Source organism: Lycorma delicatula, chromosome 6, assembly GCF_047948215.1.
Source record: "Lycorma delicatula isolate Av1 chromosome 6, ASM4794821v1, whole genome shotgun sequence".
In the NCBI taxonomy this organism is placed as follows: domain Eukaryota; kingdom Metazoa; phylum Arthropoda; class Insecta; order Hemiptera; family Fulgoridae; genus Lycorma; species Lycorma delicatula.
Genome location: NC_134460.1, coordinates 91,216,210 through 91,231,083, shown reverse-complemented (window position 1 = coordinate 91,231,083; position 14,874 = coordinate 91,216,210). Strand labels below are relative to the sequence as shown.

At 33.4% G+C, this 14,874-nt stretch overlaps 1 protein-coding gene across 3 annotated transcripts in view; it reads left to right on the top strand.

Annotated features, from left to right (window-relative positions):
* vnc (GNAT family N-acetyltransferase vnc) overlaps positions 1–14,874 on the top strand; it is a 38,374-nt gene that overhangs the window by 5,323 nt on the left and 18,177 nt on the right. For 2 of the 3 annotated variants that reach the window (XR_012756652.1, XR_012756651.1), the window contains exon 2: positions 8,818–9,113. The exons of the other annotated variant lie outside the window; for it this stretch is intronic. The gene's annotated coding sequence lies outside the window, so the exon portion shown is untranslated. Of the gene's footprint in view, positions 1–8,817; positions 9,114–14,874 lie in introns of those variants that run through there. 3 annotated transcript variants of the gene reach the window in all.

Sequence of the window (14,874 nt, the reverse complement as noted above, 5' to 3'; positions counted from 1 at the left end):
AATGCTTCTTACCTTTTGCTTATTTTTATTTCATAAAATCGCTTTCGAGGGTTTCCCTCATCATCAATTAATAAAACTTTTTCTTTTTAAAAATCACACATTAAACTTAAAACATTAAAATTGTAAACATATAAAAATATGTAGTCATAAAAATTAAAAAAAAGTTTTTGTTATATGGCTATCCACACATACAGTACTGTATTCTACAAATGGACAAATACAATAACAAATGAATTGATTTTGATATGGGAAAGAATTTATAACAGAAATTTTGCATTATCATATCACCTAGTTCTTTCTCCCTCAGAATCATATAATACCATATTTTTTTCAGTATGTTTTGGCTTAGTAAAATACAAATAAATGTAATATATCAACATTTACTGGTTATTTAAATGTAAAGGAAGAGTCAGGAGAAAAATAGTCATAAATAAAAAGGATTTTTATTTTCTGAGATTAAGTTAAGATTAGGAAAAATGTGATTTATAGTTGAGATGGTGATTAGTTTTATTTGTTAACTATTTATTTTATTGTTTCATTAAACATATGATTTTTTCAAGTATTTTATAATATTTGTACCATTCCAAAATTATTCTGATGATAGAATGGAATTTAACAAAGTAGAAGATTAATAAAGATATACAGCTTATTTCCATTTTACATACAAAAGTAAAAGAAATGCGATTTCAGAGTTCTTGATCTTAACTTCTACTCCTTACTAATAATAATGTCTTAAGTCAATAAAAATAATTTTATAAATAAATTTATAAAGCTGTGCTCAGTTTACCAAAACATAAAATACTCTGTATTCATATACATCTATTGTCTAGTTTGATTTACTTCTTTTCAGTAATATTTTTTAATAATAATGAAAAATAAAATATGATAATGATGTTACGTTTAATATTTCATGTTTTATGTATATATATATATATATATATATATTATAAATCTCTAAAATATATAGATAATTTCTATACAAATTATACATGTAAATATATTTATGTACCATTTAAGCATGTTAATTATTTTGAAAATTAAGATGCACTAAATATCTGCAAAAAATTCTTTTGGATATTAAATTCAAACAAATTAAAATATCTAACCAATCTATTTGAACATATTAATTCCTGAAAATTATCATTAATATAATATTGGTTGCTGAGAACCTAAGATGTATTTTAAAAGTATTTTAATATAAATGAGGAAAAACAAATGAGTGAAATAAATGATACTGAAAAAATGTCAGATGGTCATCAGAAATTAAATCTAAGACCAGATAATGTAGTACCCAGTGTGCTAACCACTGAACCGAATGACCAACGAGTATATGATTTGTATTTATTAACCTGGGTGCACCAGATATGAATAGATGTAGAATATTTAATTGCTATTATGAAAGAAATATATTTTTATCTACTTATGTAAGATTTTAATTAGATTAGGAATAATCTACAGCAGTGCTAGAAATATTGTGTGGTAAGCATCAGTTACATTATTTGTAGTGTGTGTATTATATATATATATATATATATATATATATATATATATATATATATATAATATTATATAATATATATATATAATATTATATGAAATATAAACCACCAAAATACAGTAATTAGATAAATTAAACTTAACGTATTAATTTCCAATAACCAGATTTTGTGGTATCCTGCATCTTCCGTTGGTATTAAATTCTATATCTATTATGTTAAAACATATTCTTTGTCATTTTATCCAAAATTATGTTTTATATTTTGAATAACATTATGAGCACACATATATATTATGTTGTCCATCATTTAAATGATTATTATTGTACAAAATTTCTGGTATTTGGCTGTAAAATTTATATGTAGGCTCATAATATTATTCAAAATTTAAAAATATGAACATAATTTTGAATAAAACGACAAACTGTTAAAAGAATTTGATTAAATATAATAGATATTGAATTTAATAACAAATGGAGATGCTGGATACTGCATCTCATATACCAGTTACTGGAAATTAATATTGTAAGTTTAACTTATCTAATTATTGTGTTTTGGTGGTTTATATTTTGTACAATATTAAATTTTATTAACACAGTGACTAATATGTCAATTATTTGAATAATAAAAAAAAATATATATACAATGTCTCACGAAGAAACTTTCAGGACATGTTCTACTGGTGAAAATAATGAAAAACGTTCATATAAACATAGATCTGGAAACAATTTGTTTTCAAGCTACGTTTAGTGAAAAATGTTGCTCTTCTAATTAAAATTACAGCCCTACTATAATTTTTGGGACCCAAATTAAGGGTAAAGTTGGTGGTTTATATGTAATTTGAGCTGGGAATAGGACAAAACAAGTATCAGAACTGTAACTCCAGCGGTTTTTAAGATCCGATGTAAAATACAAATTTTGGTGTCGAAAAACACATTTTTTTAGTAGAATAACCAGTGCACTGTGGAACTGCAGCACCCCCTTATTTCCACTTGATATTATCGATAACATTTAATATGAGTCTTTTTTTCTATTCTTTCTTTATACATTTACAATATATAATCCTTAAGCTTAATGTCAGTAGCCATAAATCCAGTTTATGAAAAATATATAAAAATCTTTGTATGGAACTGCACGCTTCACAGTTACAGCGGCATGGTGTTTGGCTGTTGTGCACATGCGCGCATAGGGGGCTGATGCGAGGGAGAGAGAGCACTGTCTCTCCTGCAGTGCCGACCCTGGTGTGCTAGTGGAAGGTAGTATTTTTACTTCACCTGTATTCTGCTTAAAAACTGTGTACCGTATTCTTGAATGTGATGAAGTGTAGAATTAAATTATTATTTTACTTCCAGTTATTCTATTTGATTATTTTTTTAGGTTCTTTTATCTTACAGAAAACTTTAACTATGGCCTTGAAAAAACCCAGAAAAAATTTCTGGAACAGCACCCCCACTAATTTTAGCTACAAGGTGCCACTAAGAATAACTTTGTTAAATGATTAATAAATGCAGAAGATTTAGTAACAAAACTTATAGAGAATTTAATTCTGAGAAAATTAATGTAAATACATCCAGTAAAAAGTAAGGAAAAAAAATAGGGTTTTTTATTGAAGAAAAATAAACAGAAAATCATATTATTCTTTCTGTATCTAATAAAGGTCTTCTCAAGTTCTCCTTGTATTAGTGCCTGGGCTATGCTGAATCAAACGATGTTCATCATTAATAATGATTTACCTGGTGTTCAAGAGAAAACGAATACATTGGAAATGACCGTTTCTTTCGTATATGCTGATACATCAAAGAATTTTTAAAAGTTTTTTATTGGCTGTATTTATATTAATTTACTCAGAATTAAATTCTTTACACATTTTTGTTACTAAATCTAACGCATTTATTATTCGTTTAACAAAGCTATTGTACTACAAACCTTTCTTTTTCCTATTTAGCCTCCGGTAATTACCGTTCAGGTATTACTTCAGAGGATGAAAGAGGATGGAATGTATGAGTAAATAAAGTATAGTCTTGTACGATCCCAGTTCGACCATTCCTGAGATGTGTGGTTAATTTAAACATAACTACCAAAACCCGGTATCCACGATCTAGTATTCAAATCCGTATAAAAATAACTGCCTTTACTAGGACTTGAACGCTAGAACTCTCGACTTCCAAATCAGCTAATTTGGGAATGGTCTAGTGGTTAACCACTAGTCCATTCCAGTGGGTGTGTACTGCGAATCAAAAAAAAAAAAAAAACTTGTTTTGCGACACCGGAGATTTTGTGTTTTACGTCGATCTTAAAAACGACTGGAGTTGTAGTTCTGAGGCTTGTTTTTCCTTTTTCTCAGCTCAAATTGCATAACAAACCATCAACTTCACTCCTTATTTTGGGTCCCATAAATTACTGTAGGATTTCCTTTTATTAGAAGAGCTGAAATCCAAGCGAAATTTTTCGCTAACCGTAATTCGAAAACAAAGGGATTCCAGACCTACGCTTATACGAACTTTTTACATTATTTTTGTCAGTAGAACATGTCCTGAAACTTTCTTTGTGGGTTACTAGTATATATATATATATATATATAGTGGTATTGTTACCACATATATGCCTAATTTAATATCAGCAGGCGAACACGGTAGCAACGATGTGAGCTGGCGCACAGTATACGTACGCATTGATACAAGCATCACTCCCACCGCGCAGTTTTCCCACCACAATGGCACTGCAGCCCCACCACTCTCAGGCTCCAATAAAAAACGTGCACGAGAGTGAATTTTCAATTCATCATCGACCACCACCAAAAGACCAAGAAGAAAAAGAATAAGATGGAAAGTGACAGAAGAAGTTCCTTGGCCGCCTGAACGTGGGACATCCCGGCGGATGCCAACATCCCCGCCGGAGCAGCAGGCCTGGCCGGACCCCCGAGGTAGCTGCTGGACGCGGACGCTACCTTCCCGCTTTAGCTCGCCGGGCTTCAATCGCCCTGGCCGGCGGACTCGGCAGCTGTAGCCGGCCCAGCGTGGGAGATCGCTTGGGGAGAACCGCCTCGGCCGCGCCGGCGAAGGACGACCGACGCCGACCCGATACTACTGCGGGTTTTGGGGGTCACCAATGCCATGCTGTAGTGGAGACCCAACTGCCGCTGCGGGGAAGCCCGGTCTGACTTCAATGGACGAGCCGCAACTCCCCGACTTCGCCGGAGACCAGCTTCCGGACCCAACAGCTCTTCTTAGAGCTAACTCAAAAAACGGCCTTTTTCAGGGCCACCACAAGGTTATAAATTACGAGCCGTCAAAGTCATTCCACGACAATAGCCCATCTCGGAGCTACCATAAGGTTAGTAATTACAACGAGCTGTCGAAGCCAATCGACGACAAAAACGGCCCTTTTCAGAGCTACCATAAGGTTAGTAAGTGCCACGTGCCATCGAAGCTATTCGGCGACAATATATATATGTTGTGTGTGTGTGTGTGTGTTATATACAGAGTGTACCACGAAGTTCTCCCGGGACTTTCATAACCTATTCTACTCGTGAAAATAATGGAAAAAGTTCATATAAACATATGTCTTAAAATGCTTCGTTTGTGAATTACGGCTAGTGAAAACTTTCGCTCGGATTGCAGCTACCCCAGTAAAATGAGATCGTACTAAAATTTTTAGGACGTCAATTAAGGGTTTATTATGGTTTCTTATGGTTTTTGACCTGAAAAATCGAATAAAATAGGTCCCAGAAATGTTTCTGCAGTAGTATTTGAGAAATCTGGAGTTAAAACCAATAAATTGGGGGGAAAACCTTTGTTTTATGTTAATAAACTTTGTTAAATGTACCCATAAACACACAAAACTTTTAAATAAAACGAGTAGAGAATTTAATTCTGAATAAAAGGGTTTAAGATAAGTTGAATAAAACAAAGAAAGGTTAGAAAAATTCGAATTTTCCTTATATACAGTACACTAAACAAGTGTTTCTCAACCTGTGGGGCGCGCCCCCTTGGGGGAGGAGACTGATTACACTAAATGGGGGGTGCGATCATATCGAAAAGAAAATATTAAAAAACATTATTAATTTACTGAAAGGAAAAAAACAAAATACATTCTGACATAATAAATAATAAAATTCACATTTACACTGATATAATACATTTATAAATAGGATTGTATCAATACTGCACACTGTATTTAATAATTAACATATCAATACTATATTAAAAACAAGTTTAATAATTATTAGTGACTCCCTTGGGCCTGTCTTGCAGAGCAAAGGTTTTCGAAGGAGGGTTTAATATTAGAAATAGACATTTTGAGTTCTTTTTCTATATTTAACTGAGATCTGTATTTTGCCTTCAAAGCAGCCACCGCAGAAAATTCGGTTTCGCAAAGGTTGGATGTTGAAAATGGTATTAGCATACTAAATGCTCTTGTTTTCAGTGCAGAAAACTCATCATCCACCCCTGCCAAAAATTCAAAGAGTGATTTATTACTAAATTGTCTTTTGATTTTGCTACTTGCCGTGAAGTCTGCGAATATTACTTCTTCGGCAGTTGAGAGCCCTTCACGAGTATTTTGAAATGGATAAAAAACCCACTCGTAACTTGCTACCAAGTTGTCGTCAGCAAGAAAATACTTTTTTAAATTCTTTGCCGCATGGCTAAATGATTTTCAATTGTTACAAAACATGTTGTTTTTCAGCTTTGTAAGTTTTAACATATTCATCCACATTTGCAAACATTTCTAGTTTTTTTTTGCTTCAAATTTCTGCTTGACAATTCAAATTTTTTTAAAAGAGCATTAACTTCATCACTCATATCCAAAATATGAGTATTTGTTCTTGGGAGTTGAAGATTCAAGGTATTTAATTTCTGGAATATGTCGACCAAGTAGCTCAATCCCATTACAAATAAAACATCTTGAAACTTCTCGGCTTCCGGTCGGCTTTCCTCTTCTAGAAAAATAACGATTTCATCTCTTAATTCATAAACACGTTGCAAAAATTTCCCACGTGATAACTATCTTTTCTCGCAATAAAATAGTAACACTGAATGTACTGCACCTATGTTTTTACAAATGCAGAAAATATTCGTGATTTTAGGAATCTCATTTTTATATAATTTAGTACGGTTACAACCGTTGTCAGGCAATATTTAGACCAGGACTCATTTCTTTAGAAGTCAGAGCTTCTCTGTGGATCATGCAATGTGTCCATACTGTGGAGATTTTTGTTTCACAAGTGCTTGTATATTTTGGAATCTTCCAGGTATTGAACGAGCACTATCGGTGCATATTCCGACCCAATTTTTCTACTTTATGTTTGCCTCTTTTATAGAATTATTTAAGATAGCAAATAATGCGAGTGCTGTTGCTTTGAGTTATATTGGTTTGCAGAAAAGTAGTTCTACTGCTGCTGACATACCATCACAAGATCGAACATAGGCGATAAAATGAGCATCTTTATTGCTATCTGTTGCCTCATCAAGCTGAATTGAAATCAATTTATCTCGCAACTTTCCGAAAAGCTGATGCTGTACATCTTCAGCTATATCACCAATTCGACGGGCATTAGTCGAATATCTCTATCATTTGATAGAGATATGGATTGCAATTGTTTGACAAAATAAGCTCTTCAATAATGGTGTGCGGCTTTTTACATCTGGCTATTGTATATGAAACTTTGTAAGAGACAAGTAAAGCTTTTTCATTCACAAAGCTTTTTCTTAAAAATAATGTTTTCTTTTCATATCATTTTAATTTGAAGAATTCTCGGGGTTTATTAATGTAGTTACTATGAAGCGTATCCAAATGTCGTTTTAAGTTTATTAGGTTTCATGTTGTCTGCTGCCAAAAGTTTTGAGCAAATGACACAGGAACCTTTCGTCTTCATTTACTTCAGTATTGGTAAACCCAAAATTTAAGTATGCTTGAGGATATTTTCTTGATTCTATTTTGGGAATCATGCTCGTCTTGTTGATGCTTCACTATCGTCTAATGCTCACTTACGCCCACTTAAAAATTTATCATGATTCTGTATAAATCTACTGCTGTGAATTGCAATTAACACGCAAATTACAACATACACATTCACGATAGATTCGATAGCAATAGAAGGATCGATTCGACTGACACTGGCTGGTATTGAACAAGGTGCAGCATTTAAACACGTATGCGCAGACGTTCCAGAGTGTTCGAGACAAATCGGAACTGCTTGCGAAGCCGCGAGAATGTCCGATATGGTAGACGTAAGACAGAGAGCAATAGAGAGGCATCGATTCTGGTTTTGTTAATGCAGCGGATCGGTGTTGCCAAATATCAATAAATTTATTTATTCTTGGTAATTTGTAATTAAGGTCGTATAGTAGCTTTAGCGTCAAAATAGATTGTTATTATTGCATACATTGTTTTTGTATGAGAGGGGGCGCGATGAAAATTTGGTTGCAAATAGTGAAAGGTTGAGAAATGCTGCACTAGACCAAAGTACATAAATACATACCAGTTTATAAGAGATGTTCAAAAATGAGAAAAGGATCGTTTGTGGAGGTTCACATTCCTGGCCACGAAGATCGCCTTATCTAACACATTTAGATTTTTGTATCTGAGATGGATGAAAAATTGTATACAAAACAAAAATATATTCTCGTGAGGAATTAATTCTCTGGATTATGGATGCGTCTGAGCGACTTAAGGACATCCCTGAAGAACTAAAAATAGCAACAAAAGCAGTACAGAAGCGTGCTAAGAAATACTTTGAAATTGGCCGGCTCATTTTATAAACTGGTACGTATAATGCACTTTGGTCTAATGAACTCTTTCTAAATAACAATCGAATTTTTCTAACTTTTCTTTGTTTTATTCAAATTATCCTACAACACATTTTTCAGATTTAAATTCTCTACAAGTTTTATTTGTTTACTACTCGTTAAATAAAGTTATTCAACGTCAAACATAAAAAACACAATTTTCCCCCAATTTATTGGTTTTCATCTCATATTTCTCAAAAACTACTGCAGATACGGTTCTAGGACCTATTTTATTCTATTTTTCAGGTCAAAAACCATAAGACATCACTATTTCTTTCTCTTAACTAACGTCTTAAAAATGTCAATACAATCTCGTTTCACCGGGGTAGCTAAAATCTGAGCGAAATGTTTCACTAGCTGTAACTCATAAACGTAGCATTGTAGGACATATGTTTATATGAACTTTTTCCATTAGTAGAATAGATTGTGAAAGTCCCAGGAGAACTTTGTGATGCACTCTGTATATATATGTATATATATATTTACAAATGGAGGGTTAATCTAAAAAAGATCCCTTTTTTTCTTTTATTTAGGTAACATGTACACTTGCATCAAAACAACAATCAAATTTACTAGAAACTGCAAACCAGCATGAAGTCATTAACTCATTTACAAGATATTTAGTTCATCATTCTAGACCTCCTAGAAGGGAAACTGCAGGAGGCTCTTGTGGTGCTGAAAAATATGATGAAGATGATGATTCGTTTTAAAACATTTTTACTGTTTAAAAAAATTTTAATTATTTTTAAAAATTATCACACATGAAATATATTGTACTAAATTTGTTTATGTAATTGAAATTCACACAAATTAAAATTTCTGATCATTCTTTGAGTATATAAATTCCATAAAATTGCCATTAATGTAATGTTAAGTGTTGAACATAGCAACCAAATGATTTTAGAGGTTTATAAATACCTGTATCATAATATGACAGATATTATATTACACACCACAATTCAGTTAAGGATACATCCCTTTTTTGTCTATCTTCCCTAGGCCAGGCTAAAGTTAAATCATGCCTAACAATTATTTTTTTTATTTTTATTCAAAATTTTTATTATCACACTCATATTCATTAATCAGTAACATAAAACATTAAAACTCAGAATGCTTTCTTTAATCCAATATATATATTTGAAAAAGTGTTATTCCATTCAAGGCTAAACACACGGGTTACCAGCATACTAAAGTAATGTCCTTTTGCAATAGCATAGCTTATCTTGTATGTAACTGTGAATGTAAAAAATGTATATTTTTACTGTGAGTTTATTGATATGGGGGGTCACCCTATAAAAATAAAATAACGAATTTGAATATACATTACTGCAACTTGGTTGTGAAATTTTTACTTCTACCCTTAGTCATTTGCATAATAGACAGACAGAGAACAATTGTAGATAAAGAAGTATTGTTTTATTATTAGAATACAAAAATAGATCTAAATTTTTTTTTTTTGACAAATAAATTTCTTTTAATTGCACCAGTGACAATGTTTTGTCTAATATAATGATTAAATAGTAATTTCTTTTTACCTACTGAAACAGCACCAATTCGCATAATGAAAACTTCTCATGTGATTGCAGTGTTATGACTACTTGAGAATTATACTGTTTTATCCATTTTTACAGTTAGAAAACATGAATATTATGAAGAGTTTAAAAAAGATATTTGCAGTCCATCTAATGATGAGCTGTTAACTTAAAATGGAATCCTAAGACAAAAACCACACATTGAGTTAATAAATGACTAAAAAAAAGAATTATTTATATTTATATTTACAACCATTTCTTTTCTTAATAAAATATCTAGCTTTGAAAAATTCATCTGCTGATAGACTAAAATTCTGGCACTACAGTCCTGATTTTGACTCGATGAAAGGTTCATACCTTACTTATTCAAGGTCAATTAAATTATTTAATCTTCTCAGTTATTTGAGTATGATTATGTGATTTGTCATCTGCGTATATGTTAAGTGACATGATGGTTGTAGTCAACCTGATATGAATCACAAATCACTCTCGAAAATTACAACCATCTCTAAGAGTAAAGAACCCTGTGTCAGGCTTTTTAGGAAAAATGAAAATTTAAAAATGGTTTCCCATTCCCTTCTTCACTAAACCAAATATGAGAGATGGATCAAAAAGTAAGTTACACCCTTGTCGTGTTCTTGAACTGAAAGGGATATATTAATGTCTTGTGGTGGCAGCACTGGTTGCGTTGTTGTCTTCACGCTTCCCCGCAGCAATTCTGTATGACATTCAGTATGTGTGTAGTGTCATTGTTAATGTGGTGTGTTCTCTAGAGGTTTCATCCAGCATAGAAGGGTGCTCAGTAGTCCGATTTTTGTGGGCAAAAAATTACAGTTGTGAAATTCATCGCCAAATTGTTGAGATATATGGTGAAAATGCAATGTCACACCTGATGATCACATAATGATGCCAAACGTTCAGAAACGGAAGAACAAATGTGAGTGACGAACTGCGTTCTGGGCGTCCTTCAACTAAAAACACGACGGGTAAACGGAACGCATGCATGAAATGATCTTGAGTAACCGGCTCATTATAATTAGAGAGAGGTTTTAGGTGAACTTAACACCAGTTATGGTAGTGTGTTTGCGATTATTCACGATCAGCTTGATTATCGTGAGATGTGTGCACAATGGATACCACATCTGTTGACCGACAACCACAAACATCATCGTTTTGCGTCTGCTCTTTCTTTTCTTCAACGTTATTCCAGAACTGGTCAACAGTTTTTGAAACAAATCATCACAGGGGATGAGAGCTGGATGCTTCATTACACTCCTGTGACTAAACGAGCATCACATGAATGGAGACTTAAAAATTCACCCCAGCCAAAAACATGAAAACATGCCCACATGTTCGAATCTGAAGGAGTTATTTACAGTGAATTTATGCCTCGAGGAGCAACAATCAATGCCGAATCTTACTGAGACTTTTTAAAAATTGCCTAAAGTCATTTAAGATCGAAGATCCGGAAGATTGAGCGTTGGGGTCGTTTTCCTTCACGACAACGCTATTCCTCATTCAGCTCATGTGACAAGGAGTTACTCCAAAAATGCAAGTGGTAAGTGTGGTCTCATCCGCCTTATAGCCCTGATCTGGCACCCTGGGACTACAACTTGTTTGGTCCTCGCAAGCGAGACCTGGGAGGGGAGCGTTTCTTAAGGAAGCAGTGCTTAAATGGTTGAAGGAAATTAGACAAAATTTTTATGAGAGTGGAATTGAAAAACTTGTCACAAGGTATGAAAAGTGTTAGAAAAACTTGATGACTATGTCAAAAATTAGATAAAAATATTTAGTTTTTGTTCAATAAAAAAAAAAATTGTCTTATAAATATGTGTTTGTTTCATGGAGGGACTTAGTTTCTGATCGTCCCTCATATATGGTTCACATCAGCATGCTAGGCCCACCAAAATGCAATGATATTCAGCCCTACAAGAACCACCTTCAATCTGTTGGGATTGGTTGTGAACATAACTACCCTCAGAAATTGCAACTCTGACTAGTGCTTTTTATACCTTGGCTTCTTATATGGGTCTTAGCCACAAAACCGACTAGAACAGATAATGTAAAGCAACATATTGCGTACCCATTTTTGTTAGGAAACAATTCATAATTATTATTTTAAAGCTGTAGTATCCCTACATAGTTCTAAGAACATATAGAATATTTGCAACATCAATTTTTTTTGTCAGTTTAGATGGTTGGGTATATAAGAAACAAGGGGCTGAACCTCTTTTCTATATGGTAGTTTTATTTTTTCTGAAGATAGAACACATTTCAAAAAAAAGGAAATATCAAATAACCGTACCTAATTTTTTTGTAGAGTAAACTGAAGGATTTCAAGGTTAGTTATTACAAAAGTTTAAAATCTTTTCAACCATAGTAATTAAGCATTTTTGGAATCACAAAATAAAATTCCAAAGTTTATACAACCTCAGTTGTGAATAATAGATTTTTCACAATTAGACTTTATTTTTTATTTATATATGTGTTTCTTTCTTTTTCTGCCATTAAGCATAGGGGTCTTTCAACCATAACTTGAACTATTTGAGATCCAGTGCCAATCTTCATACTTCCTACATGTTCTTTCCTTTCCTCTGATCTATTCCAGTCAAATAATAACTAGAATATAAGTAATGTGAAAGTAAACTGCAATTTAACAGCAATTTGCTGTTTCAAAAACTATTTCCTGTTCTGGAGTCGTATACATATTCCGATCGCTTTTACGCATTCGAAAGTTGTTTATCCATTCTTGCACGGACAATTTTGTTTCTTCTTACAATGTTTTCATCGCGCTAGCCACTTTATTCGCTATTGATGCAACTCTTTTAGTAAATTAAAGCATCAGGTCCTCTGTACAAAACGGCTCTTGAGGAAGAACGCGTTTGATATCATCGTGGACGGAATCATGAAAAAGTATAACCCATAGCTCATGGGTTCGTGATATTGCTCGAGGTATGTGATACGCGATTTTTTAGTGTACTCTCGAAATCTGCATACCCAACAATCAGAACCGGGTCTATGTTCAGATAGTTTTTGAACTTTAACACAGGCGGGGTTGGCTGTATTTTGACATATTTTTTTTCATATTTTGACATGATAGAGTGGGCCGGTTCATTGTCAATATAGCGACGTAAATGATCTTTAATTTTTCTCTCGCATTCACCATCTCTTTGGTAGAACTTAAAACAACGCTTGCAAACAATAATTTCGCATCGGTGCTGCGTTAACTGCGATCTAATCAAACGCGAAAAGTTGGATATGTAACAGTGACTGTGGAGGGGGGTTTCATTTTTTATATACCAAAGATCGAAATGGTTAAATTTTTCAACATCGCAGGTTTTTAACCATTTGACCTGGTTGTTCGCCTTCAGAAGTATGTGTTCACAGAAACGTCGTTGGCTTCTTTAAATTTATCGATTTGGCCGACGTCAAACGGAAACTGTAGCATGCTGAAGTCATATTTATTGAGTAGTACGTTGTAATATTTCCTCAACTGTTGAGGATGATCTTTAACATGTTTTAATAAGATAGCCCATTTAATGGAGTAACTATCGTTATCGTTTTTAACGTTGATGACAGCGTGCTTTTTAGGTAGATTTTATAAAAACCTACGACCTACTGTCATGAGTACAATGATTCGACTTTCGGAAAATTTCGATATATCTTCGCGTTTCACATCCCCCAGACCCCAAAACCACCGTCAGTTCAAAAATTTATATATACTGGTATAAATATTTTACTTTCTTTTGAACACAACTGCCGTAATTTTGCGCCAATCACTTTAAAATTGATACATAAAATATAACGATCCAAAATCTCAGTCGAGTTCGTTAATGGGCAAAATTGGACCATGGGAGTGGAAATGGAGGGCGGCTTTTTCGAAAAAAAAAAAATATTACTATAACTTTCTTATTAAGTAAAATATCGAATTCGTTTTAAAGTTCCTACTATTCTTTGTATAAGGGACTAAAACTTATCTAAGTAAAGTTTTTTGATATTGCCAACCATTGGCTCAAGGGTTGGAAAAAATGGGGTTTCGAAGACAAAAAAATTCAACCTCCTTTGATAGGGACAGTATTGAATCGGTTTAAAGTGGTCGTAAGTCCTCTAAATATTACCTAAAAATTTGTCTGAAATAATTTTTGGTATGACCAACCCGCTTACGGCAAGAGACGACCAAAATGTTGCTGGAATTGTAAGATGGAGCTTGTATGCTAAACATGTGAATCTTTGTCAAGTTGTTGACAACTTTGTCAATGATATGTTACTGCTTGACTTACAAGAAGCATCGAAGACAACACATGTCTTTGTTGAAGACACACAGCTTCCAGTTCACAGTTTTTGTTGCTTTCTTAAACACCGCATGGTGAGATAAGTAATATATGGTCTGATTTTCCTTAGATGGTTCAGCATATGACCTTTCTTTCTTTTTCCTGTTTAGCCTCCAGTAACTACCGTTTAGATAATTCTTCAGAGGATGAATGAGGATGATATGTATGAGTGTAAATGAAGTATAGTCTTGAACATTCTCAGTTCGACCGTACCTGAGATGTGTGGTTAATTGAAACCCAACCACCAAAGAACACCGGTATCCACGATCTAGTATTCAAATCCATGTAAAAATATCTGGCTTTACTAGGACTTGAACGCTGTAACTCTCGACTTCCAAATCAGCTGATTTGGGAAGACGCGTTAACCACTAGACCAACCCGGTGGGTTTCAGCATATGATCTAGTTTTGTATTCCTTCACTGATGACATTCTTAATTACTTTTGATAACCTAAACCGATAACTCTTGAACTGATGGTAATCTTAATTTAGGCCAGCATTGTGATTCAGTTTTCTTTCAAGAAATTGTAACCTGGACATTGCTGTTGATTTAGGTTCACCTAAAGAAGATGGATCTTGATGAAAGGATAGTCTTACAACAAAACATCTGTTTACATCCCACGTTGTATTTTCATTAAAATGTAATTTGCAAAATTTTTCTTCTTGTGACCACAGAGGTGAGGTGATTTCTTAGATTTGCCAGCATCTTTGGACTTGTTCATTCGATTA